Raw genomic sequence first — 25,853 nt, 5'->3', positions numbered from 1 at the left:
ACATTGTTTCTCACAGTTTGGAGACTGTGAAGTCCACTATTAATGAGTCAGCGAGTGTAAGGCACAGGGAGGACTCACTTCCTTGCTCACAGGTTTTCCATAACCTGTCTTCTTTTATATAAATATATACCCTGTCCATCCTTATGAGGACACCAATGTCACCATGGGGAATCCACGCCCACAAATGAATTCTATCACACTGCATGATGTTACCAAGTTAGGATTTTGTCATATGAGTTTGGGGATTCCATAACATCCATTACATAGTGATAAGACTACTAGGAACTACTTATTCTTAGAATTAACTATAAACTCCAATGTGATATTTTCAGATCCCACTCTTTCACTTAAAACCATTTAATGATGTGCCACTAACAAGAATAAACTCAAAACTCAGCAGGTAATTATGTCCTGAAAAATTAGCTTTGCTTGCTACTCTGGCCTAATTTTCTACTATATTAATTTAATCATATCGATTTATTTGTGACTCACATAGGATTAGCCAGATATTTTGGGGATGTCAACGTTGTAAGGTCTGACTCCTGCCTAACCTAGCCTTCCTCATGGCCCCTGTGTACGCTGACTTACATCTATCTACGAGGTACTCTGACTTTAAATAGCTACCTCACACCTATCTGTTTGAAGCTCCATTGACTTCCAGCCATAACTGATTTGCCTTCCTTGAACTTTCCCTGAACTGTTTGAAGAGTTATTGATTATATATACATCCCTGTTTGGGATGATGATCCAAGTCCCTTTGAGTACTAAAGTCCAAAATGCAACTCCTGGGTTTGGGGTTCCATCAATAGCATTATCTTGAAGCATTTCAGCTATTTGGGACTTTTACAGAAATTTTATGTGTCTGATATCTGTAGGCTACAAAAACTAGTTCTTTTTATTATGGTTATATAGCTTAAGCCTGCCATTCCTTAGTCACAATACAATCTTTTCTCTTATTCCTGAGGCATGCCATGGTCTTTTTATACAACCATGCCATTAAAACTAAATTCCTTTGACTATGATAGGCATTTCTACTCATATCTAAGCTGATTGCAGTAAATACGCAAAGATCTAGTTTGAATGAAATTGAATTTGTAGGAAATGGTAACCAGTCAATGATATTTTTTTGGTCTCTAAACATACATGTCTCTCAATAAAGATGTAATTACATCCAAATATTCTTCAAATTTTATGTAATCTCAAATCTAACTTTAACTTCTAAAGGTAAAAATAAAAAAAAATTAAACCTCATCAATGAAAGTCTCCTAACAATATACCAGTAAGACTTTGGTTATTATCTATTCCAGGACCAAATTTATCTCCAGGTCTAGACCCATGGTATTCTAGCAGACAGCACATTTTATTCTGCAACTGCTTGTCTCTTGGTTGCTGTGATAAAACACTGATGAAAAGAAACGAGTGAGGAAGGGATGTCCTTGGCTTATAGCCCCAGCCCCAGTCAACCAGACAGGAACTCCAGTAGCTCCCGAAACTGAAAACATGGAGAGATGCTACTTGGCTACCTTTCTTACACAGCCCAGGCCTGCCTGTTTGGGGATGACTCAGTCCGCAGTGGTTTCAGTCCTCACAGCTCCGCTGCAATGAAAGGAACTGCCTCATAAACAAGACCACAGTCCCATCTGATTGAGACAGTTTCTCGACCGAGTTTCCCTCTTCCCAGTGTGTCAAATTTACAACCAAGATTAGACATCACACTAAGAAATGTGCAAGAGAAATGGGGAAACCATGAGTTATTCTAAGCAGCAGAGGGCCATCACCAGGTTTCGATTTATTTCTTTTTCCTAAATACACTGTTATATTGATATTCCTATTCCAAAATGGAAGGGAGGAAAGAAAGTAAGACTGGCTGAACCATATTCCATCAGGTGAAACATATTAACCTATTTCTGAATTATCTGTCCTTTGAATCCTCCAGGGGAAACTCTACCTGGTCTTCCACGCACTTTCTTCTTATAGTATCTTGGGAGTCCAGTGGTCTTCCTTTGGGAATCCAATCTCCACTGCTTCATTCCTCTGGTAATAGACATTCTCCAAAAGCCTGTTTCTCAGTAGGATTTGTCGTCATGTATGTGATGGCTTGAGTAAGAATGGCCCCTACAGGTTGATGTATATGAGTCATAAAAGAATAGAGCTGTTTCAAAGGTTTAGAAAGATTAGGCGGCGTGGTCCTATTGGACTAAGTGCTTCACAGGGGATAGGCTTTGAGGTTTCAAAAGCCTACACCAGAACAAGCATCTCTCTCTGTGTGTCTTTCTGTCTCTTTGTTTCTCTCTGCCTCTATCTCTCTCTGAATGTGAGCCAGTAGCTCTCATGTACTATTCCAGTACCATGTAGGTCACCATGTTCCCTGTCCTTGCTGTTATGATAAAACACTAAGCCTTTGAAACTGCAAGCAATGGCACAACTAAATGTTTTGTGTTTATATAAGAGTTTCCTTGGTCATCATGTCTCTTCACAGCAATAGAACAGGGACTAAGATAGTACATAAGACTTCTCTACAACTCTTCAAGACCTTAGAGCCTCCTTTACCCACTTCTGCTTTGGTGGAGATGGCTCTTTGCATCCCCGAGTGGCATACCTCATCTCCTCACAGACGGTCCATTAATTATGGCTCTTGCATTCTCTGGATTTTCTGTGTGTGTTCCGAGTTATTAAGTGTTGCTTTGTTTTTGCTTAGCAGTGTCTACCCTAATTTACTCTGTGTTCCTAATTTATTTAGTTGTAGACATCTTCTCTACTCTATCAATATTCTCAGGTGAACACCAAAGTTCTTCACTGGCAAATTCGTCTACTTTACCTCTAACTCTAAACATCAAAGCAAAGCTCTCTGATACTTTATAGTTATGGTTCCCTTTCCCCTGGTAATCATTGTCTCCTCATAGTGTCATGAGTCTTCACTAAAAATGCCATTAGAGCCCATGGCTCTCCAATCATTTTGTCCATAACAATACACATATCATCTAAGATGAAAGATTTATATGTTTTCTTCCTTTCCTTCTCAGGCCTCACCTGATTCAATTGACTTCAGCAGCTCTGATATTTACCAGCGAATTGTTTATGGCAATCTTGGCCTTTCCCATAACCAGCCTCAAAACTCATTAGCTAATCCAGCCAATGCTTTTATATGCTGAAGTATTTGTTACACACCACACTTGTTATAGGTACTGAAATCTGCATTAATATCCTGGGATTACTATGACAATTTACCACAAACTAGATACCTTAATGGAATATGAATGGTTTCTCTTAGAGTTCTGGCGGACGATAGTTCACAAAAGATTCTATCAGGGATACTGCCTCTTAAAAGGGTCTCAGAAACAAAACAAATGGCTCTTCCACTTATTTTTTCCTAGAGTGTGGTGGTTGCTGAAAGCCCTTGGCATTCCTTTGCTTATTCCATGGAGTGTGCCGCTGCCATAGAGTAGCTTTCTCTCTTGTGTTTCTCTAATATGTTCCGATGGTTTTAAGGAGTCCAACTACTGTACGTGGACCCTCTGTAAGCTCTTATTATTCCACCTTAATTCAACTATGTCTGTAAAGATTCTGTTTCAAATAAATTCACATGTTTACTTATTTGGTACTGAGACTGAAGAAAATAATTTTGTGGGGAATAGAGGACGCAACTCAGAGCATACTATACATTATCACTATACTTTAGGAGATGAGACTGGAAATAGCTAAACAGAATGAGATAATTCAAGCTTCACTTGTACTAGGACCAAAAATTCCTTAAAATTATTTTAAGTAAGAATTGAGAGTTTTTCTCTGCAAAACAATGAGGAACTTGCTTTTTGAAAGAAAGATAGATATAATATACATGTTCCTAATATTTGATAGTAATAGTGAAAAAAATTAAGATTTCCAGGGTTTATAGTTTTCTCAAAGGGGCTAACGGGGAGTCAGTGCAATACAGCCTCCTCATTAGAGGAAATAATGTTTCATAATAAATATCTTTCGTCTGCTCCTTTGTCTACTAGTTTCATAATCAAAATGAATAAAGCTGGCCACTTCTGAAAATTTAAGAATATTCGTCATTAGTGAGGACAGAAGTTGGATTATTTGCCTTTGTCTCTAAAAATTCTTCATCTGCATTGTGGGAATTGTTTCTGGCAAATAAAATTTTTTCCTAATTGATCAAATTCCTAATTGAATATGATCATTTGTATTGCTACAGAACATAAAATGCCTTCTAGTTTAGCCATTAAAGCAGCTCCTTTTACATATGGAACTTTATGGTACAGATAGACCAAATGACCTACTTAATGCCAAATAATGAGTTCACAGTAGGGTCAAATAAACATCATGAGAACTTTCATAATTGAAGTCAGTATAATAGAAGTATAAAAACATCCATATATATGTTGAGTGTGAGTGCACACACTCATATGCCGTATTTTTGACTGTTTCTCCTGTGACAATATATGATGGCTAAAACGAACATATATACCACTATCCTTTACTTAACACCACATTTTAAAAATTCATTTAAGAGTGTTCCTAGAGATGGTGAATGCGTATAACACTACTGCTAGACAAGAGGAGCAACAGCTGCAGTATGCTGTGCTTGTCAATTAGAAGGCATTGGGAACAATCGGCTTGCTTCCAGTTTCTCATGGAAGGATTCACTGGCTCAAATCATATTAGTGATACAAACTGTCACAATATGACCATCACAATTAGAAAATACAGGAGAATATTAAGAAAGACTAGCCATATGAAAACACAAAGTGGTCTAGCTGTAATTGATATATCTACAATGAAAAACACAGAGGAAGGGACAGAGAAATTATAGGAACCTGAGGCCCAGGACATCTGCTGTAAAATACTGTCTTCTAAACACAACAGTGAAACTCCACCCATGAACTATCAACAATATGGCCTAAACAAGATTTGATAATGGCATCACCAGTTGAGTTTCCAATCTTAATGGGGGGATGTTTTATAATTTTCCACTCCTAGATAAACAGATACAGGCAATCAATCTATGTGTGTTGGTGAAGGAAGAATCACTTTTCTCCAGGGAGGACAACCCTGATAGATTATCTAATTCAAAATGGTCTACTATAAACACAAAGACATACTTAAAACATTAAAAGAACTCAACAGGATCTATTGCTTTTATCTGTCTGTCTGTCTGTCTATCATCTATCTATCTATCTATCTATCATCTATCTATTTGCTATCTATCAATCATCTATCTATCTTTCTATCTTTGTGTCTGTCTATCTACTTACCTATTATTTGACTACATAACAATAATAATTGAAAAAGAAAAGGTCAGAAATTTCAAATGGAGTGGAGAAGATGGGGAGGAGATTGAATGGGTAGGAAGAGTGAAAATGGTGTAAATATAATATTCATACATGAAATTTTATAATAAAGCAAAAAATCAAAAAACGCAACACATAAATACTTAAATTTACTAAGACATACACACTGAGATTTTAATTCTAACACATTTAACTTTACATGATATTTGAATAGTGAATTTTTTTAAGTTTCTCATAGCTTTCCTCCTTCTTTCCCATCATTAACAAAGTCAGTGCTTTCTATATTTAAGGTTTCAAAGTCCCATGAATAGCTTTGCCTGACATTCTTAAGACAAGCAAACCAAAATTGTGTGCATTAGTGTGCGTGTGCATGTGAGTGTGTGTGTGTGTGTGTGTGTGTGTGTGTGTGCTGTGCTTGAATGCATCCCCATAAAGCTATAACAGGAATATAGTGGTCAAAAGACGATTCTTAGGAATTGGTTTTCTCCTTCCATCTTGTAGGATCTCAACATCTCAACATCAACACTGGTAAAAAGGCCTGTCTGTAAAAGCTTCTACCAGATGAACAATTTCACCGGATCATGAATTTGAGGTTTTGATCCTCCTTCCTCATCTTTCCATGTCTGGAGATTACAGGTGTGTAGAGCTATTTCCAGTTATCAATTGCCGCAACCCAGGACTTCATACATATTAGATAAGTATTTTATCAACTGAACAATATCATTATCCATCAACAAGTATCTACCCTATGTTTGGATTCCTAGATGTAAAATACTCAAAAGAAATTACTTTTGGAACAAAATTGAAGCTTATTAAGAAAAATTTCAGTAAAGCTTCAAGCAAGAGCATTAGCAGAGAAAACTCAAGGAAAAAACAGTCACATACACTGTAGTGAGCAAGGCTTTTTCAGAAAGACAGCTGTAGAACTTCTTTATAAGGCTATTTGTAACACAATCTTAAGAATCCTTTTATAATCAGAGATGTTCTTCATCTGTGGCTAACACATTGTTCATCTATATACAGATCTGGGGTGACCAGATCTGCCTTGCTCTCCCCTCTGTTTCAACAGTCACTGGAAATTCTCACTGCCTCACTGCAGTAACAAGAGGATGCTCTCCCAGGAGGACTGGTGTGAACATTTACCGCTCCATGTTCATTCATCCGGGATACGAGTTTAGGCTCACATTTAGACTGACATTTTATTCTTAGTTACAAAGCATAGATTATAGGATTTGTAGAGAGCTAAAGAATCCACAATAGTTCTCAGTCATGTTTACTGCCTTCAAACCTCCACCCAATAAAGAATTTTGATTTTTTTTTCATTAATAAGAAACAGGTTGGGCTAGATTTAAGGTGTAGATGAGGTGGTGGGGTTGAGTACCATGTTATATGTAAACTGTCAGTTACTGGTATTATTCAAAGATGAATGAGACAATGTCCTGGTTACCATGGAGAATATAGGCCTATGCAGAACTGGTCCTTATAGTGGAATCTAAGGTAAGCTCAAAGGCCTGCACACAGTAAATTATGGGTATTCTCTGAGACATCTGTGACACATTGCAGGGAAAGTTGACCATAACTGAGGTAGTAAGCATAAGGGTGATGAAGGGAGAGTGGGTAGTTTGTTCCAAGTGCGAAAGCAGGATGAATTGAGGCAAAGGCTAGGGAGAGCCCTGGGTGTGAAAAATGGGAAGCTTTTTACAGAAGGGACTTGGTGATTGGACAGTGTTATTTCTTTCAAATACAAGAGATAGAGTCGCACACTCTGACTCTTATTTTACTCATAATGTTTATGTCAGTGTGTGTGCTTGCAATCATATGACATGCTCACTGATGACTATGCTTTTAAAAAAATCCTCCCAAGAGAATGAGTTGCCAAAAATGAGGAAAAGTTCAGTGTAGAATTTTTAAAAGCTCACACATTTTTAAAAGAGCTTAATAAAAAGCCTCTTGTCAGGCTTGTGCCACCCCCAGTCACTTTCCAGAATGATTATAAAAATGCATATCCCAGTCATAAAGATTTAACAAAATATTCTCCTGCCATTTATAGTAATGCTACCAAATGACAAGTTCAAATTACATGTTGTGATTACTCTTCATCTGGGCAGAACACATGTTGTAACATAGTCGCAAGATGCAATTCCATCGATTGCAGGGGGATAGCATAGCAGAGCGGGAACAAAGCTAATCATGTACAATACACACACTGTTTAGATTTCCCCCAATCACGTTTACTTTTTTGTATTGCAATCTGTTCTCCATTTGGACTAATCGCTAACTCTTCACTGCATGCAAGATGTGGAAATTATCAGCTGCGCTATACAAACACGGAAAATATAAGAAAATGAAAAGGATTAATGCATCGTCGGTACACTTTAGAGTTCAAAGACAGCTCAGCAAGATAAGGACCTTGCTGTGCTCACTAGTAATGCCATTGGACCTTTTCTTGTGGTGTGATATCTGCAGGGGATTAGCTTCAGGAGGCATCAAATCCCTCTGATTCTTACGTGTCTTGTATAAAATGTGACAGTGTTGGCATCCACCCCCCCCACATCCTTCTGACAGCACTCAGTAATGTCTACGCCATGTATAACAGCTAACAGAAATGACTGTGATATTGCTTTCTTCAGACAACAATGAAAAGAAAGATCGTGCACATTCAGACAGTTTTAATTGGTTATTTCTTTTTGGTATTTTCATTCAAAGAGTGTTTGCATATAAACGTAGAATCTACCAATATGGAGAGCTGACTATTGACAGAATGATGTTGTGATGATCACACAGGACAATTACACTGCAAAGAACAAAATTTGCTTTCAAATATGCTTTTCATGCATAATTGTTAATAAGTCTCTTTGACCTTACACACCCATACCCATTTACACGTGCATGTGTGCTCGCACGTGCACACACACACATACCCCACACACAGGCTAATAGAAGAAAGAGACAAACTACATTAAAAATGACCTACAAATAGTTGTCACTTTGAATTCCTTAGTTAACCTTCCTAAAGCTTTCTTTACTTTTCACTTGGTCTTTTGGGGGAGGTCTCATCTGCCTCTCTTGTTTACTTACTATTGCATGATTCTAATTGTATCTTGTTTCTCACAATTCTGAATACATGTGTGGCAAACAAACAGATGTTTCTAGCAGACAGATGTGTCAAAATCTCTGGGCACAGCTTGGAACTTAGCATACCTGCCTTGATCCCCGCCCTCTTGCCAGCTGAAATGTGCCCTAGGCTATGCGCTTGGTCTTCACTCAGTGGGTCAGAAAGGGAAACATGTCTGAGTGACACCTGAATCAGGGTTCTTTCTCTTAGTTGTTTCTCACAGAATACCAAACACTGGTAATCATATTTGTAAAGGTATCTCATGTTGGTGTCCTTACCAGTATAAAAAGTATATCCTAATTACATTCTTTGGAGATTTCCAAGCAAAACATTTTTGAGCAACTTCATACTCCTTAAATAAAAACTAGCAAATTACTGAAATAGGCTCCAATCCACTCGTTGCTGTCTAACCTGTGAATGGTTAATGTGGCCTCATGAATACCTCTAATAACTCATGTCTATGAGTTCAGACTCATTATTTATCATATGAGAATCATAACATAATAACTATTCTTTATATTTTTGGGGTTTTTATTTGAGACAGAGTTTCTCTATAGCTTTGGAGCTTTTCTGGAACTTGTTCTGTAGACAGGCTGGCCTCTAACCCACAGAGATCTGCCTGCCTCTGCCTTCTGACTGCTGGGATTAAAGGTGTGCACCACCACTGCCTGGCTAACTATTTTTCATATTTCTACACACAAAATCCCCTCATCTCTTTCTAAAGTTAGAATTGTAATTCTGTATAAATTTATCAAACATTTCAATGAATGAAACCAGGTAAGAATTATGGACTTTGAAAGTCTGAGAACTCAGTATATGAGAGCCATGAGTTGGAACGTGCACTCGCTGTTTGAATAGCGCCTAGCAGGGCTTCTATTTCTACTCGTAACAAAGGGCAGAGGAAATTAGATGAACTCACAAACCACTGATGACGATTATTGGGAGCACTGAGACCCCAGATCCTGAATTTCGTGTAATCCCCTGATCTGAGTGCCTACAGCTGCTCTGAGCACGAAACCTTCAGGAGTTCCTGATGGCAGGTGAGTGGTTTCTTGTGGGTTTGGCTGGGGCGTGGCTATCTCTATATAATCTGCTCCTGAACACAATAAAGGGGGCATTCTTGGGGAATTCAAGGATGACCCGTGTCACTGTCTCTCTGTCTGTGTGTGTCTGTGTATTTTAACCTCCAGCCCCCTTGCCCGAAGCTCGCGAACTGGGTGCCAGCACACAGAGCGCAGACATGGTGACGCGATGCACAGTAATTGGAGGTCCCTACCGAGATTTTGGCAATTGAAGGTCTCCACTGAGATAGCGGCAGCCGATAAAGTGGAATATTACACGTTCAGGTATCTCTTTGATTCTATGACTTTCCACTTAGCTCCTACCATTCCAGTAACTCACAACGACCAGGCAATGGGCAACTCACAGTCATGTACATTCAGATAAAGGAAACACGTGGAGAAAGACCCATGGTCTTCCCATATGCTCCCTCTAGAGCTTGGTGCAGGGTGTGTTCTTCAACTGGAGGTAGTGAACTTTTCCTCTTGTTCTTCAGTTCTCTTGTTGCTCATGCTGGCATGGCAACCACCTCCGTCCAAGCAGCTTCCTTCTTCAGCCGCGAGAATAGCACACACTACATTCCTAGTTTATGGTTGACAATCTTTTCTCTGTTTTAATTTTCAAGACTTTTATACATATATATGTTACTTATATCATTTTCATCTCCCTTCTATCTCTAGGTTCTTCTATGAGTAGTGATCATATTTATATACAACTGCTTTAAAAAGTATTGTGTATGTTCTTACATGTGCTGTTGTGTAGATACGTACACACGTGGAGGCAAGAGGACAACCTCAGGTGTCATTGGCAGGAAAACCATCTACCTCTGTCAACAAAGTGTCTTTCACTGCTTAGAGCTCACCAACTACGCTAGCAGGCCCAGCCAGTAAATCCCAGTTGTCTTCCTGTCTATTCATGCTCAGTGCTGCAATTAGAAGCATGTGCTACAATACATAGCTCATGTATGTAGTTTCTGGGGAGTTGATTTTATATTCTCATGCTTTAAGGCAGGTGCTTTACCCGCTAAGCCATCCCTCCAGGTCTAGCTTGCTAATCTTTCTGAGTTAAAAAGCAAAATCTTGTAGTTGATGTTGGAGAGACTGAAGTTTTTGGGATGAAATTCTGGAATAAAGAGATGCATCTTCAAAAATAAATGTATGAATACCTTATAATTTTGAGAGAATATATATGACTAAGCTACTTATGTGTACAGAACAATTTTGAAGACTATAAATAAGAGAGCTACTGTTTTGCTAGGCACTAAGTGGAAATTAGACTCATGCAGTAGACTGATTCACTGTCTGAGCTTCAGGTTCTAGCTGCTATAGACTCACTGAGCTGCTACAGGTTCTAGAGGGATACTCGTAGTGCCCAATCAAGAACTCTTCTTCATGACAAAGTATGTATCAAATGATTCCAGCTTTTAAATAAGGTTGACATTAGAAACATCTTTTTATAATTCTTATAGAACCTGTACATATTCATAAGGTACAATGTGATAATGTAATGCATGTATATATTAATAATATTCAAAGCAGCGTAAATGGCAGTTTTAGCTACTTAAATATTTCTCATGTTTTTGGAAAGACATTTCAAATGATTGACTTATCATTTTTATAGTGCAGAAATTATAATAAGTTTATGTCTAGGACACTATATTTCCTTACTTCTTATTGCAACATGGTACCCATTTCCTGACATCTGTTGCAACTTTTCTGATTTCTAATGAAATTTTCTTAATTTATATTAAAGCAGTGTTTTTCTCTAGCTTCTCCATGTGAATGAAGAATACAACATTTGTCTTTCTGTTCTAGGTAAATACGTGTAACATAGTATCCTCTAGTTTCATCTTCACGCTCCAAAATAGCAGTATTAAGTTCTTACCAGGTTTAACAACAAAATTTTGATAAATCAGTCTTGTTTTCTAATAACCTATCCATTAGGAAAAGAAAATCAACAATTTCTAAAGCAAAATACAAATTTTGGACTTTTATCAACATCATATCCAGATGCTCAGATATAATGAATTATTAGAGTTATAAAAAGACAGAAATTATATAATCTATAATAATTAAAACTTTAGTATATAGAAATATACAAAAGACCTAAATTTAGCAAAAAAAAAATGTAATGTTTAAAGTGGATGGCATGGGGCTGGTGAACTGGTTCAGCAGGTAAAGGCATCTGCCTCTAAGCCTGGTGACCCTAGCTCAGTCTCCCTGGGACACATGCAGCAGATGGAGAGAAATTCGCTCCATCTCTGTTCTCTGATTTCCCTATGTGCATTATGGCATACATATGCCCACATACATACACGAACAGACAGATAGCTAAATACATAAATGTCTAAAAAAGGAATGGATGGATAATGTTAAGAAAACAAATATTTTCTACTGAAAAAAGAGCTGATTCATTTATAAAACTAAAATACACAGCGGTTTCAAAATCAGACCAGCCACTGCCATGGTATGGTAACTTGAACTTCTCTCTGCAGATTTATACAAAGGCTATAAAATACAGGAAGAAAAAAGTAGTGATGAACATTTATATTCATTATTATTGATTACAGGTGGCGTTATAACAATCAAAAACACAGTTGTCAACTTACAAGGTTTGTGAAGAGTACACAGAAAACTACGAGTTATGGCAAAGAAAATCTGAAGCGCCCAAGTCCACAGTGACCCACGGTGTTCATTAGTTGTACCGAAGTCATAACATTGTCATGCAGCCAATGCTTTCTATTTTAACCTGCATCTGTTATCATCTCCCCTGCCTGTCTCCACATTAGCAATTACATTCCCTGAAGGTATATTTGTAGAAATCAATAACTTTCCAAAAATTTATAGGGAAACACAGAATAAAGAAAATGTTTTTGACGCTTGAGGAAAGTTGGAAGATTCAGACTTTAATTTCTTCTTTCAGGCATCTTTTAGTAATCAAGACAGTAGGATATTGACAGAAAAGGAGGTAAGCCAATCAATAGAACTAAACAAAGAGATCATAAATACAATACTTTACAGTTGATGGGCTTTCTACTAAAACAAATCAATTTGTAAGACAGAATCTTTAGAAAAAATAAACAAAACTGAGTTTGGAACATCTGGGCACCCATATGAGATATGAAGGAGTAAAGTTGATAGTTACTTCAGAACATATGAGAAAATTATTTTTAGATTAGTCTTGCATCACAACAAAAACCTAAAATCATAGAAACATATAGGAGACTCTTTTGGTACTTATAAATATGTACAACATTTTAGATATGTACACCATTAGAATTAGTGTATAAATCAGTGTATTAAACTTTATCAAAATTTAAACTTTTGCTTATTATAAAACATTGTAAGGAAAATCACTCCGAACTTCATAATCTCAAAAAATATTTCACTAAATACTCATGTTATATCATACCTATGAACACGTGCATACACCCACATAGATGAGTATGTATAATTTTTTACACATAAGGTACAAATAAAGAGAGTCAAAATTAGTCAAAATGTTTGAATGGATCAATAAAAAGGACTGAAAATCACCATTAATCCTTTAGAGGAGGTGAATAAAATCAAAATGAGTTATCATTGTATACTTGCAAGGCTGAACAACTAGTTTCCATGAAATCACACTGTCTTCAAGTATGTGATTTGATGACAAACAATAGAAGTTAAAACTGCTTTCACATATGTATCTAGCTATAGATAGCATGTAAGACCAAACATTTTTCTAAACTTAGAAACTATTTATTAGGTCTAACTGAAGCTCACGGAACTTTCAACTGAGTATCACTCAACTCTACAGCAGTTCTTAAAATTCACTATTTATTGATTTTCTCATTATGAGTGAGACTGTGGCTTCCTAGAAGCGGTGATACAATTACCACTTTTGTGTAATCTGAAGTCAGCAAGTGATAAAAAAAAAAGCTGGCTGCATTCAAGTCATATTTGACGGCATCTACGTATTAGAGCCTACCACGCGTGTCTAGAAGAAACAATCCAGAAGACATTGGATTATCCTTGAAACAAAAATATATAAGCAATGCCCATCCACATATGTGACTGCCATTGGCCATCTTCCTAGCACCTGTTATTCTTTGGATATTTTTTGTAAGCTTCTACAGTAATTTCAATATCCTTGTCAGGGATTGGTTAGTAAAAGGCATATAAACCAATGCTAATCAGTGAGTTATGAAGAAAAAGAAGCATCATTCCTAACAAAGTGGGAACGGAAGAGGTAGCAGATGAGAGATCTGGAGGTGCAGAAACTATCTTGTAATCTGTGAGCATGGAACTCTTACCACGGAGACGGAGATAACCAGTAGGGAGGCGGGAGGGACTGGAAGACACGCTAGCACTGTGAATTGCATTATGGCTAGCATTCTCCTAGCTCTAACGTGGCAGAAGGAAGACTAGTAATTGCCTTATCTGTCATTTGGATCAGAATTTACCTGCGGGTAACTAAAATCGTCTAGAGAAGCATACAAGTAAGCAGGAGTGTAAACATGACCCAGATTCCAGATGTGACGAGCTTTCCAGCCAGCCTGGTATCTTAGGCATCTTTCTTGTTACCTTTCACCATATACAAGGGCCTAGAACCTCGAGTGGGACAGAGGCTGGATGAGAGTCACCGGGAAACAGACCATTTAAAGTGGTCTCAGAAGGCCGCCTTACCAAGTCTTCCTTGCTCCTCTTTGAACTCTGCAGACCTTGGTTGGGTACTGAGTACTCTAGACCTATGAGACAATCGCACAGGGTCTTGGAGGAAATGGGTGCTTCAAGTGAGTTGGCTTTCGCTAACATAGGAAAAGCAATCTTGAGACTGATAAATGTGAATCAAATAAAGAACACAGTTATGGGATGGGGTATACCTGTGGATTTTGTGGACTTCAACAAGAACATTTGATGGACCGCATGGTTTTGAAACTAGATACAAGGCTAAGCAAGTAGACATAAAATAAATGCAAATTAGCAAGTCATATTATGTAATATAATAATATACAAATATTCAAATAGCATGGAGAACTGGAAGCATGACTCCCCAAGGCTCTCTGATTCAACACCTAATCTTTGGCTGACTTTACTTGTTTTGTTTTTTTCTTTCGGAGACAAAAATATGTTCAAAATACTCAGTTATCCTTTATCACCAATCAATCTCTTTTTATAAAGATAGTTTAGCAAATAAATTCTGCCTAAGGGCTTTCCATGTGAGCTCAGGTGTCTAGGACTTAGAAGAACGGCGTTAAGGTGTTTTCCCCATCCAGAACAATGGGTACCCCTACCAAACTCTATGAGAATGAAAATGAATCCTTCTCTCAGAGGCTGCATGAATACACACTTATGAACTTGACATACTCTGCATAGTGCATGCACGAGTGTGGTCATTGCCAAAAACAAACTTGCAAGAACAACAATCTTTTCCAATCTTAAGTGCGAATGTAAGAGTTCCCTCTTCTATTTCAATAAAAAATGCAGCCCATTGTGTGATTACATTTTGCAGTCTACAGGCACTGAAGACAAAGCAAGAAAACCTTCCACCCAGCCTATCTAGAGGGGCACTGGGCATCTGGGGGGTGTGTGGGGGGGGAGATTGTAATCAATGTTAGACTACGATTGTGTCAGTTCATGCCCTGCAGAACACTTGCTCAGCTGCTGGTGAGTGGAGAGGCTTCTAATCACAAAGATATCCTAATATAGGCACAGATGAGTTATTTTTCTTAAAATTTTCCTCAGGGAGAAAAAAAATGAACTCCCGTTGACCCCTTTAATCAGCTGAGTTAAATCAGAGCTATTGTCAAAGTGGCTTCAAGCCTTCATTATTTTAAATGTATGCCAGAGAAGAAACTTTAAGCTTCCAATAATCAGGCCTCGTTATAGATTTTTTTCTTTAGCAAAAATTCACCAGTGAAGCTTGGTTACAGAGCTTTCTTTTTTAAGTGTGCAATTCTGAATTAGGATCCAGTGTTAAATAAGGGGAAATCTAACTCCCATCTGTCTCCATTTTAACCCTTGATTATAGAGAACAGTGACGCGGAACACCTTGTTGTGTGGCTTTATAAGACAGAAGGTATTGATTCCTTTGTTCTACATGCTCTAGATATTACAGTTGAATAAATTTCCTGGGGTGAAGAAGGCATTCATTCATTCATTCACTCCCTCCCTCCCATGAACCAATTACAAATTAATTATACACCTTTTTAGTCCTCTTCCTGTCTCAGATAGGTTTGTCATCTTAAAATAATCTAAAAGTCACCTGGATAAAGAGCCTCAGTGAGAGATTGCCTATATCAGGTTGATCAAAGGACATGGATATGGGGGGGATATATTGATTACATCTAGGTGTATGTGCATATATATATGTATTATGCATATACAAATCATATTGTTTCTTTCTCTCTTGACAACCATGATGCAAACACTGTAATAAATAATATATAATCAAAATAAATTGTCTTGTGAAAATATTTAATTTTACTTTTTGATTAATAAGTTAGTTTGCTATCTAGTTTTCTAAGACAATAAATACAGAAATAGTATAGAAGTTCCCTCATAACTAATATCTTATATATAGTGTGACGGTGACTTTACTTGGTACTGAGTTTGGTGCTTTCAGTTCAAATTTTCTTATTATTTAAATACAAGAAAAAAATTGGATCCAGTCAACATTTTCAGTCTTTCATTTCTCATTTGTAAAATGGACTAATAATAGCCACACTGACTATTATAAAAGTCAATATGTGTTAGAACAAAGCAAAGAAAAGTAACAATTTTTATGAAATAACCACAATAAAAAATCCTTTCCCTCATGATTCAGGTACTATTATCATCATCATCACCATCATTATTGTATTACCTTATTTCCAAAAAGTTGTTAATGGTCAAATAGCCATGCTGCACATTTCCCATAGCAGAACTGAATCCATAGCTTCATAAAAGAATTTCAGAAATTTCAAATCATTCAAAAGCCAATGTTTACTTCTTAGATGCTCTAATGGGTTCAGTGACAATGATTAGCCATATACAACTGTAAATGCAGCCTCATTGTTCATGTACAGATACCATTGCTACATCCTCTCTTCTTGTTATATAAACAGGCTTTCTAGTTTTGTTTTGTGGTCAGCCTCTAGACAGATATTTTTACTGTGCCATATTGTTGTAACATTAGTGTGTTGACTACTTTTGTGACACAGAAATTTATAGTCAGCTATAAAAAGGAAGAGTCAATTCAGAAAGTGCCTCAACTTGATTGACCTGCAAGTAAGCCAGCAAGTAGCATTCCTCTGCGGCCTCTGTATCTGTTTGTGCCTCAGGTTCTTGCCTTTAGTTCCTGCCCTCACTTTTCTGGAAGATGGACTACAAACTGTAAGATGAAACAAAACATTTCCTCTCCGTGTTGCTTTTGTTCATGGGTGAGGCCATTATTAAGACTGGTAGGTCCTTTAAAAGTTGCTTTATAATATTTACTAAATCTGTTCTTTGACAGCTTCATGCATTCCCATTATCTCACCTATAAAATAAAAATGAACAAAGATACATTTCTAAAGATCTGGTTTGAGTGGTCTCCTTTGCTTACTTTAAATCTTCCTCATGAGTTAAACAGACAGATCGGCAAACATGAAGAGTGGTATTTGGAAGTAGGAGAGGTGAAGATGGCAAAGTAAGCAATTACAGCAGGAGGAAGGCTGCAGAGCTCCAGCGAGCAGCCAGGGGGAGAAACCATGGAGAGCACAGTAAGAGAAGAGAAGGGTGTCGGGTACAGGGAGAAGGTGGGGAAGGCATAAGGCCAAGGCTGGAGAAAGGTGGGACACTATGAAGAAGGTGAGAAGTGGTGAGTTCTGTGCCCTAGAAAAGTTCAACAGCACATTAAACCCTTAAGGGTCAGTGGTCTCTGGGCATCTGACCCAAGAACTATAAGAGCACCCGCTTTCAAGGACTGAAAGTCCCAGTGTGCTCTACTCAAGATGTGTAATACAAGGCAACAGAGAAGCTAAGGATTCTAACACCCAAGGTTCTCAAATGCTATCTGCTGCTTCATCACACTGCTACTGGAAGCTGTGGTCATCAATAGATACCAAGAACACAGACCATAGACATTTATAGACTGAGCAATACATCTCATTTTTGGTACTCAATGCTGTAAGCCACTGGGTTTGCTGATTTAACCTTTAAGCACTGAAGGTTCACTGCCAAGGGTGGAACTGCTAATCCTGTCTGCTGAGGAGATCTGTCCATCTATCTGGACAGAGCAACAGGATCTGAGTCAGTTATTTGATAACAATGTGGGTCACCGAGGAGATAAGGTTGCTACCTAGAAATGAAAACCAAAAGGAGCCTAGACAATCAGAGCCAGACACCTATCAGCTTTGCTTGAAGCTCAGAACCTCTCACTTGAAACCGTTTGAGTTGCATTTTTTATTAAGCCAAAGACAAAATTATTAAAAAGTTATTTACTTTGAGAACGAATGTGGCTAGAACTTTATGAAAAAGAGAATGAATGCTCAGTCACCTCATGCATTTTAGAGACAAGAATTTATAGTTTTGAAGAACATCGTGATAAACCATACACACTTTAGACCTGAAAATCATTTGGATGTGATGAACCCTTATTGAGGCCAGGAAACGTCCTTGCTTTTATGTGGGCTCATCTCTTCCAAATATATATTATATGTGCATGTGTGTGTGTAATTTAATTTTCATGATACACTTAGAAGAAAAGGGTACAGGAAGAAAAGACAAACAAAACATTGCCATTTACCCCTCTGAAGTCTATTTGTAGGACTCCTGACTGCAAACAGTGTCAGACACTGATATATAGTTAGTCCTGTTTACTGCACAAAAAAGACAGTCTCTGTGGAACCTCTGTAATAATGCCGGAAGCATGCGGTAATTAACCCAGATTAATTACCTCCATACCAAGCAAACCGCTCTGGAGCTGGCATGTGGCTTAGCTGCCAAGCACCATAGTATAATAAGGTCAGAACGAGTAATTTCTAACATTTTGCCCATGGTATCTAAACCCTTAATGGAGCCAAATGCCAGTCATCTACACACTCCTACAGTCAAGGTCAAGACAAGTGCAGCCCCACAAAGCTGTTCCCTTATTAGTCATTTTCATCTTTACCTCATTAATTATTTATATGTAAGCCATGAACACCATAAGAGAAGATGAGGAATTACAGACACATAGGTAGTCATGAGAGCTAGCCTATGTCCCAATATAAAGTCCCTCCCAAAACACACACACACACACACACACACACACACACACACATACACAAGCAACTCAATCTTTTCCACTCAAAACCTATACCTACCAAGGAAGCAGTGTTTGGAAATCTAAATGCAAATATAGAGTCAAGTGTGAATCAATGCTCGTCTCTAACTTTTAATATCTACATGTAAAGCACGTAATCATGAATGTCAATTCCCCATTTATAAAAAAATACTTTGCTGTGATCGTATTCACAACACGTTTTGACATAATGTTTTGAGTTGAATGGGAAATTATTATCTCCTCTTATCTCTTTTACCATCAGAGTTTTCATGAAACTATAAAGCATAAGAGTTGGCATGGAATTATCTTCATTACCTATACAAATGCATGGCTCACGCCACCTAGCAGGACTGTATAGAATGGAATCATTGGGCTTATCTTTCTCCCCAGGAAAAGCACTACATGACAACAGATGTGAATCCTATGACTTAAAATGTGTCTTATGCCCTGCGTTCATGTGAGTGGATCTTGACATTGTTTAGGTATCACCCATGACTTTAGTGGATGAATATCTTCAGCAAGGGAAGTCTTTGGTCTATAGCAATACTTAATCCAACAAGAGAGTTAGATTAAGGTGTTTCATTGACTGTAGTTCACAGAAAGGTTGTTCATACATAATTGTGAGCTCTTACTCCTTCAAGCATTTCTCTGCCCACTCAGAAGTCTACAAATATTTTATACATCTGGCTACCCCAATTATACAGGATCTTTCAGAATTGTTCTAGGTAAAACAGAGAACAGAGAGCAAGCATGCTACGCTGTCATCTGGCTGCTGCACATCAATCAGAATGGTTGCAGCTGTGAATGCCTGTATCACAGAGTCAACTAATGGCGTCCATACTTCATAAAAACCCTTCAAAGAGTTCTAGATTGCGTTTATGGTTCCACTGGGTTTGTGGCTTAGACTTGTCACTTAAATGTAAAGCCCCAGCTTTCCATCTGTGAGGCTGGATTTATGAGAAGGATTTGGTGAGATGACGCACACGAAGCAACAGCATAGAGCCTCTGTGCAGGACTTAACAGTTCCATCTTGTCTTGCCTTCCTCTGCTGCCTTTTCTATCCTCACCCCCTCCACTGACAAAATGGCAAGTACTCAGTGGTTTAAGGGAGAGACAGACCAATGTTAAGAAGAATCCTCTCCTCTTACCATCTCTGACAATCATTTGACTGTGGGGGTGAGGCCTGGTCCATTACCTGCCCATTAGACTTCACCTAAGCATGGGACTCATGAAAGCGCAAGGGGAATCAAACTCCTCAAATCATTATTGGGCAACTACTGGAGGCAAATGAGAATAGTGGACACACACACATGCAAATGCATATGTCTGCACACACACACACACACACACACACACACACACACACACACACACACACCACTCCGATCCCTGGATGTATTTGAGCCAATGTGTGGAAAACAATCTCCAGCTCTTTGCTGTATGTTGGCTTCCAAAGTGAACTGAAAATATTTCATGAGGATGACTTGTAACATTTATGGATTTCATCATGAATTCTTTACGGCCAGGAAAGAAGTGTGGAAAGATTTCTCCATATCTTTCTGCCTTCCATTCTTTGTGCCTAATAAGACAGTTTGGCTATAGTCACCTAGGCTACACCTACACACACACACACACACATCATGAGAGAGAGGGAGAGAGAGAGAGGCAGACACAGAGAGAGACAGAGAGAGGAGAGACTCTCTCGGGGAGAAGAATGTTTTGCTTTCCCTCCTTTCTTTTCTCTCCTTAATTAGCTAAACTTCAGGTAGAGTGATTCCGGGGACCCAGGGACATAATTTAAAGCTCCAGAGAAGGCCAGACAGTAGCCTATTAGAACAAGCAAATCAAAGTAACTGAATCAATTAAAGCTGAAAACAGACCATATTCTGCTAAATGCACTCTAATTGGCAGAGAATGTAGAGTGTGCTTTTGAAATGCCATTTTAATGATCCCAGGGAGCAAAGGACTCATTTGAACTTAAAATTTCTTCACCCACTGCCTTACACTCCATATTGGATAGCTACCAGTCTGGGCAGCTTAGCTGGTGAGAACACCATGGCTGTGGAAGTGAGCAAAATGGGCTGGATTTATCCTTTCCTGGCTGTCCAAGTGGTGCTGATCTGAAGTTGTCTTAAAAGCTACGAGATATTCTCTATAAAATGGATATGGTGTTTTTTTCAAAGGCTTAAATACAATAATTCACGATAACATGACAAGTAGCAGATGTGGAAGAAATTGTGTTGTTACTAGGGATAGATTCACTGTAACATGTGACTTGCACTCTTTTATTGAATAAGTTAAAGTACTTTGTTGTCAAAGAGAAAAAGATTAGCTAAGTGGGATCTAATGTTATCAAGCTGTTACCTAATTGTTTATATGTTAACATACATATTTCTGGATACATGCATTCATATAACATATATGTGAGTAAAAATATAATCTAGTGTGGATAATAGTGAAATGTTGCTATGGAAACCACTATTTTATATAGTATATACCAATAAAACATTTTTTAATGATAGGCTTTAGAGTGTCCGCAAACTATTGCTCTGAAGTTGGAGAGCTTAAGTTAACACAGGCTGAGTGTTCTGAGTGACTGACTCATCCTAACAAATTGATCTATCACAGACTTTGGTCATTTTTGTGCAGTTAGTCACTTATCTTCGTTTGAGGGTTAACTAAAATACCAGTGTGCTTGTCTAAGATAATAGAACTATGCCTTTAACACTCTATCGATAAAACATTACTCTTCTAGTACCATTAAACCTGGCATATAAGAAATCCCTTATGTCAGTTCTCTGTGAATCACTGAAGTATAAATTTGAGGAGTATAGAAAATATTATACTTGCCTCTGATATCTAATTTTATAAACATATCAAAGTATACCCTGGGAAATACTCTGGAATTACGGCATATTAATGGAAAAGTATTTTGTACTGTCAGTAATGTAGTCATATAGATGATGTAGGAAAATCTGGTCTCACAGAAAAAGTCATATAAAATGCCAAGTTTCTTTTCCTGTGTTGTTATTGGGTTGGGCTCGGTACTATTCCAGCTTTATCTTAGGAATAGTTCTCTCCTGGGTCTGAAACCGACTTTCCTTGTCAGTGCTTGATTTCCTGATAGATATAAGATGGATTCTTCTTAAGCAGCTTTCTTGGATGTTGGAGAGTGTCACTTATGTAAAACGGACTTTCTGTTAGGGAGAAAACGCTAGGAGAGGCCACACCTTCTGCTTCCCCTCGACATCTGTATGTAGTGCCTCTAAACACACAGTGGCCACGCTGGGAGAGGACAAAACTGACTTGGGTGTGGTTGCTCAGAGTGAAGAAAATGCTTGATACTTTACCTTTGGGACTCCAGTTTTACCTTTGGTAAGAAAGTACTTCTACATCGCTACTGAATAGCCACAGAGAACAGCCTGCCATTAATGACATGTCCCTGTTCGTGTACCTGCTAATAATACATGAGATAACTGGCCACACACGTGTTCGCCAGTTCTGGTTAGTGTTACTTTTGTTTGCTTGCTTTCCCTGAAGGCAAATTGTTCCAAGCAAATGCAAGGACCTGGAAGGAAGAGAACCATCAGGGAAGATGGAATTGAAAGTAGTTAAGAAATGCAAGACAATGAGTTACTATTACAGACTGTTAAATGGGAGGCAGGCTCAAGTATAGACTTCATCCTGACCTGCATCCTATATCTACCTTGACCAATGACACTGCCTTGGGGGATATTTTCTTCTTCCTGTCTCCTCCCGCCTTCCTGGGTAGTAGGACTGCCATGGTACAATACCCTTTCCCAGGAATCCCAGTCATCTCCCCTTCTGCTGACATACTAGACTGTGTACGAGGCCATAGACACTGTTGTCTACCATCCACGAACTCAGATTTTATTTCAGACTTTTGCTCAGAGTCTCGTGAGTTGTGAAGAGAACCACATTTTTTTCTCCTGGTTCTTTAGACCTCTTCTGAGAATCTGTGGTCCTCTGAAAAGTTCAGTATCTTGAGGTTACTGGCTTAAAGTCTCCATTCTCATGTTGGTTGTCAGGTAAATGCTATCCTCAGCTAGACTAGGCTGTCAGCAATTCTTTGACAATGAGGATCTTAAGAGAGACATACACAGATCTTATCTATATGGGAAGTAGAAAAAGGCAAGATCTCCTGAGTAAATTGGAATCATGGGACCTTGGAAGAGGGTTGAAGGGGAGGGGAAAGGCAGGGAGGAGAGCAGAGAAAAATGTAGAGCTCAATAAAAATAAATATTTTTACTTATTTTTAATAAAATAATAATATAAAAATAAAAATTAATAAATTTTAATAAAATAATAAAATAAAAAAATAGATTTCAAACTTTTTCATGGTCTGGTGTTTTATTTCTTTAATCGGGCAGAGGGATCTTTCATCCAAGTATGTGCAAACCAAGTCTTATATGGCATAATACAACACTGGAAATGGTTTTCTCTGCTGCTTTGCCTATCCTACAAACTGGCACATAGGTTCTGCTGCACTGGAGGGAAGAGGTTTACTGCAGGGGAATGACTCACTGGATTTTAGGTTAGTGTGTGTCTACCAGAGACCCCATGACCTTGGTCACCGCTTTCTACCTACTAATCTATAATCAATCACCCAGGCCCCTAATAGGCAGCAATACCTGGAGATCCTATGCACTGGGGGATATCTGGAAGATGGGAGGGTTTAAAGTACTTGGAACCAAAGTCCAGGTTTCTCCTAACAGTGTCTTCCTTTGTAAAATGTAAAGTAATTTGTATTAAAATCTTCATAGGACTATAGGTAATACGAAAATAATACACACTTTAAACTTAATATTTAATGGGATCTCAAAGGAGGGACTTCTGAAGATGAAAGTCAAAGTGCTGGTTAGATGGTTCAGCAGTTTAATAGCGGTTGCTGGAAAAACTGACCATCTGATCCCAACCCTGAGACGCACATTGTGGAAACAGGAATGGTTCCCAGAGCTATCCTCTGGTCTCCCCACATGTCACATGTGTGTGAACACACACACACACACACACACACACACAGAGTCCAAATGTAAAGTAATTTTTTTCAAAAGTCAAAGTCTGTAATTTTGTGCTCACAAGGTGAACCAGTACTTCTTAAGAAACATTTTGAAGCAGACTACCCCTTGTAAAGTTCTCTTTTATAGTCTCCTAGTGCTCTGAAAATTGTAACCATGACCTGAAGGTCCCAGATTCCTCCCAGGGCTCTGTGCTTCTTCGCAGTCTCTTGCCTCCTCCCACCTCTGTACTTTTGGGAACTAAAACCTCAACTTCTCACCCCACGTTCATCCTGAATTTGTATTCACACTTATTTGTGTAACCCATCTAGTAACCTGCCCTATAAATCTCAGCTTCAAGAAGACAGTGAGAGAAGACGAACCGTTTAAGAGGCTCTGCATTCACAGGGTGGCCAGAGATTTGAATTCAAGGCACTAAGCTCTGAAGCCTCATTTACTTCTCTGTTGAGATGGACACTAGAAATATTAACCCTGTGACTTGCTTGCAAAATGAACCATGTATGATACTTTTAGCAATACAAGTGAACTCAACATTTCCTATCTGTGCATACAATGTGTTTCCTCCAGCTCTAGGTTTCTTGCAGGAACCCGCTTCAGATGGAATGACTTTTAAAAAAATCAAGTGGGAGGCAGCGGTCCACTAGGACTCAGAATTTGGAAGTTGGATGACAGAGAATCATAACTTTAAGATCATGTTTGACTCTATAATAAATAGGAGAACAGTCCAGAATACATGAAATTTTACCTCAAACACACACCCACAAGAAGGCACGCACGCATGCATGCATGCACATACAAAACCAACAACAACTGGACTAAGTAAGGGCCTTTTAATACCATACAAATATTTTGATTGTAGTACTCATTCAAATATTTATAATAAAATATAACATAAAAATAGAGCTTTCGTGTGTATCTATATGATCCTTTCTGTGTCATAGGAGAGAAATTAAAATGCCTCAAATAACTAAATTAGATCATGGATGTGTGGATATAAATCAGCCAGAATAGTGCCTCGGCACATGGCAGCTGCTCAATAAACTGCATCATTTGAAGTTCGATGCCCTGGGTTGCAATTCTCACATCTTTACTCATTATCTGAGTGTCTGTGGACAAGCTCTTTAACCTTTAACCTCTTTGGGCCTTTTCCACATCTGTAATGTAAAATACTATCAATATCTTTCTCACTCAGGTGGGATGAAGGACAGGTGCATTAATTTACAGAAGAATTAGGAGATGGGGGTATATGAAGGATGCAAAGTATTTATTAAATAAAACACTGTTAGCCATTTAAGGAACAGAGTGATTTGATTGGAAAATCTTTTGCAAACCACACACAGTTATTACCCCCACACAGAGAGAGTCAAAGGCAAAGAGGAAGACGGAGACACGTTTACACTAAAGTATCCTCTGAAGGTTGCAGAACAGCTTGCAAAAATAAGTTCTCTCCTACCATGTGGGTACCAGGGTTTGAATTCTGGTGGAAGTCTTGCCAGCATGCGACCTTACCAGCCTATGTAGCCATTTTGGTGACCCAGGGATGACATAATTTATTCTAAACTCTGACACATGTGTCACATATATGACTCTGATCAACATCTGTGAGAAATTTTTATGATATCTCATTTGCTTCTCTTGATACTTTCGTGCCTCCCATTTATTATCTAACTTTATTTTAAGGGACTTAGTTCATTGTTTTGTTGTTGTTCCATTTTATTATTTATGTATTTATTTATTTATTTATTTTGATTTTCAAGACAAGGTTTCTCTGTAGCTTTTGGTTCATGTCCTGGAATTAGCTCTTGTAGACTAGGCTGGCCTTGAACTCACAGGGATCTGCCTGCCTCTGCCTCTTCAGCGCTGGGATTAGAGGCGTGCACCACCACCACCTGGCTTATTTTGGTTTTTGAATACCTGTTTTTTTTATTAAATTTATTTATTTATTTATTAAAGATTTCTGCCTCCTTCCCGCCACTGCCTCCCATTTCCCTCCCCCTCCCCCCATCAAGTCTCCCTCCCCCGATCAAGTCCCCCCCCTCATCAGCCCAAAGAGCAATCAGGGTTCCCTGACCTGTGGGAAGT

Source organism: Alexandromys fortis, unplaced genomic scaffold, assembly GCF_014885135.2.
Source record: "Alexandromys fortis isolate MF-2015 unplaced genomic scaffold, M_Fortis_MF-2015_v1.1 scaffold_77, whole genome shotgun sequence".
In the NCBI taxonomy this organism is placed as follows: domain Eukaryota; kingdom Metazoa; phylum Chordata; class Mammalia; order Rodentia; family Cricetidae; genus Alexandromys; species Alexandromys fortis.
This window is presented reverse-complemented; position numbering follows the sequence as displayed.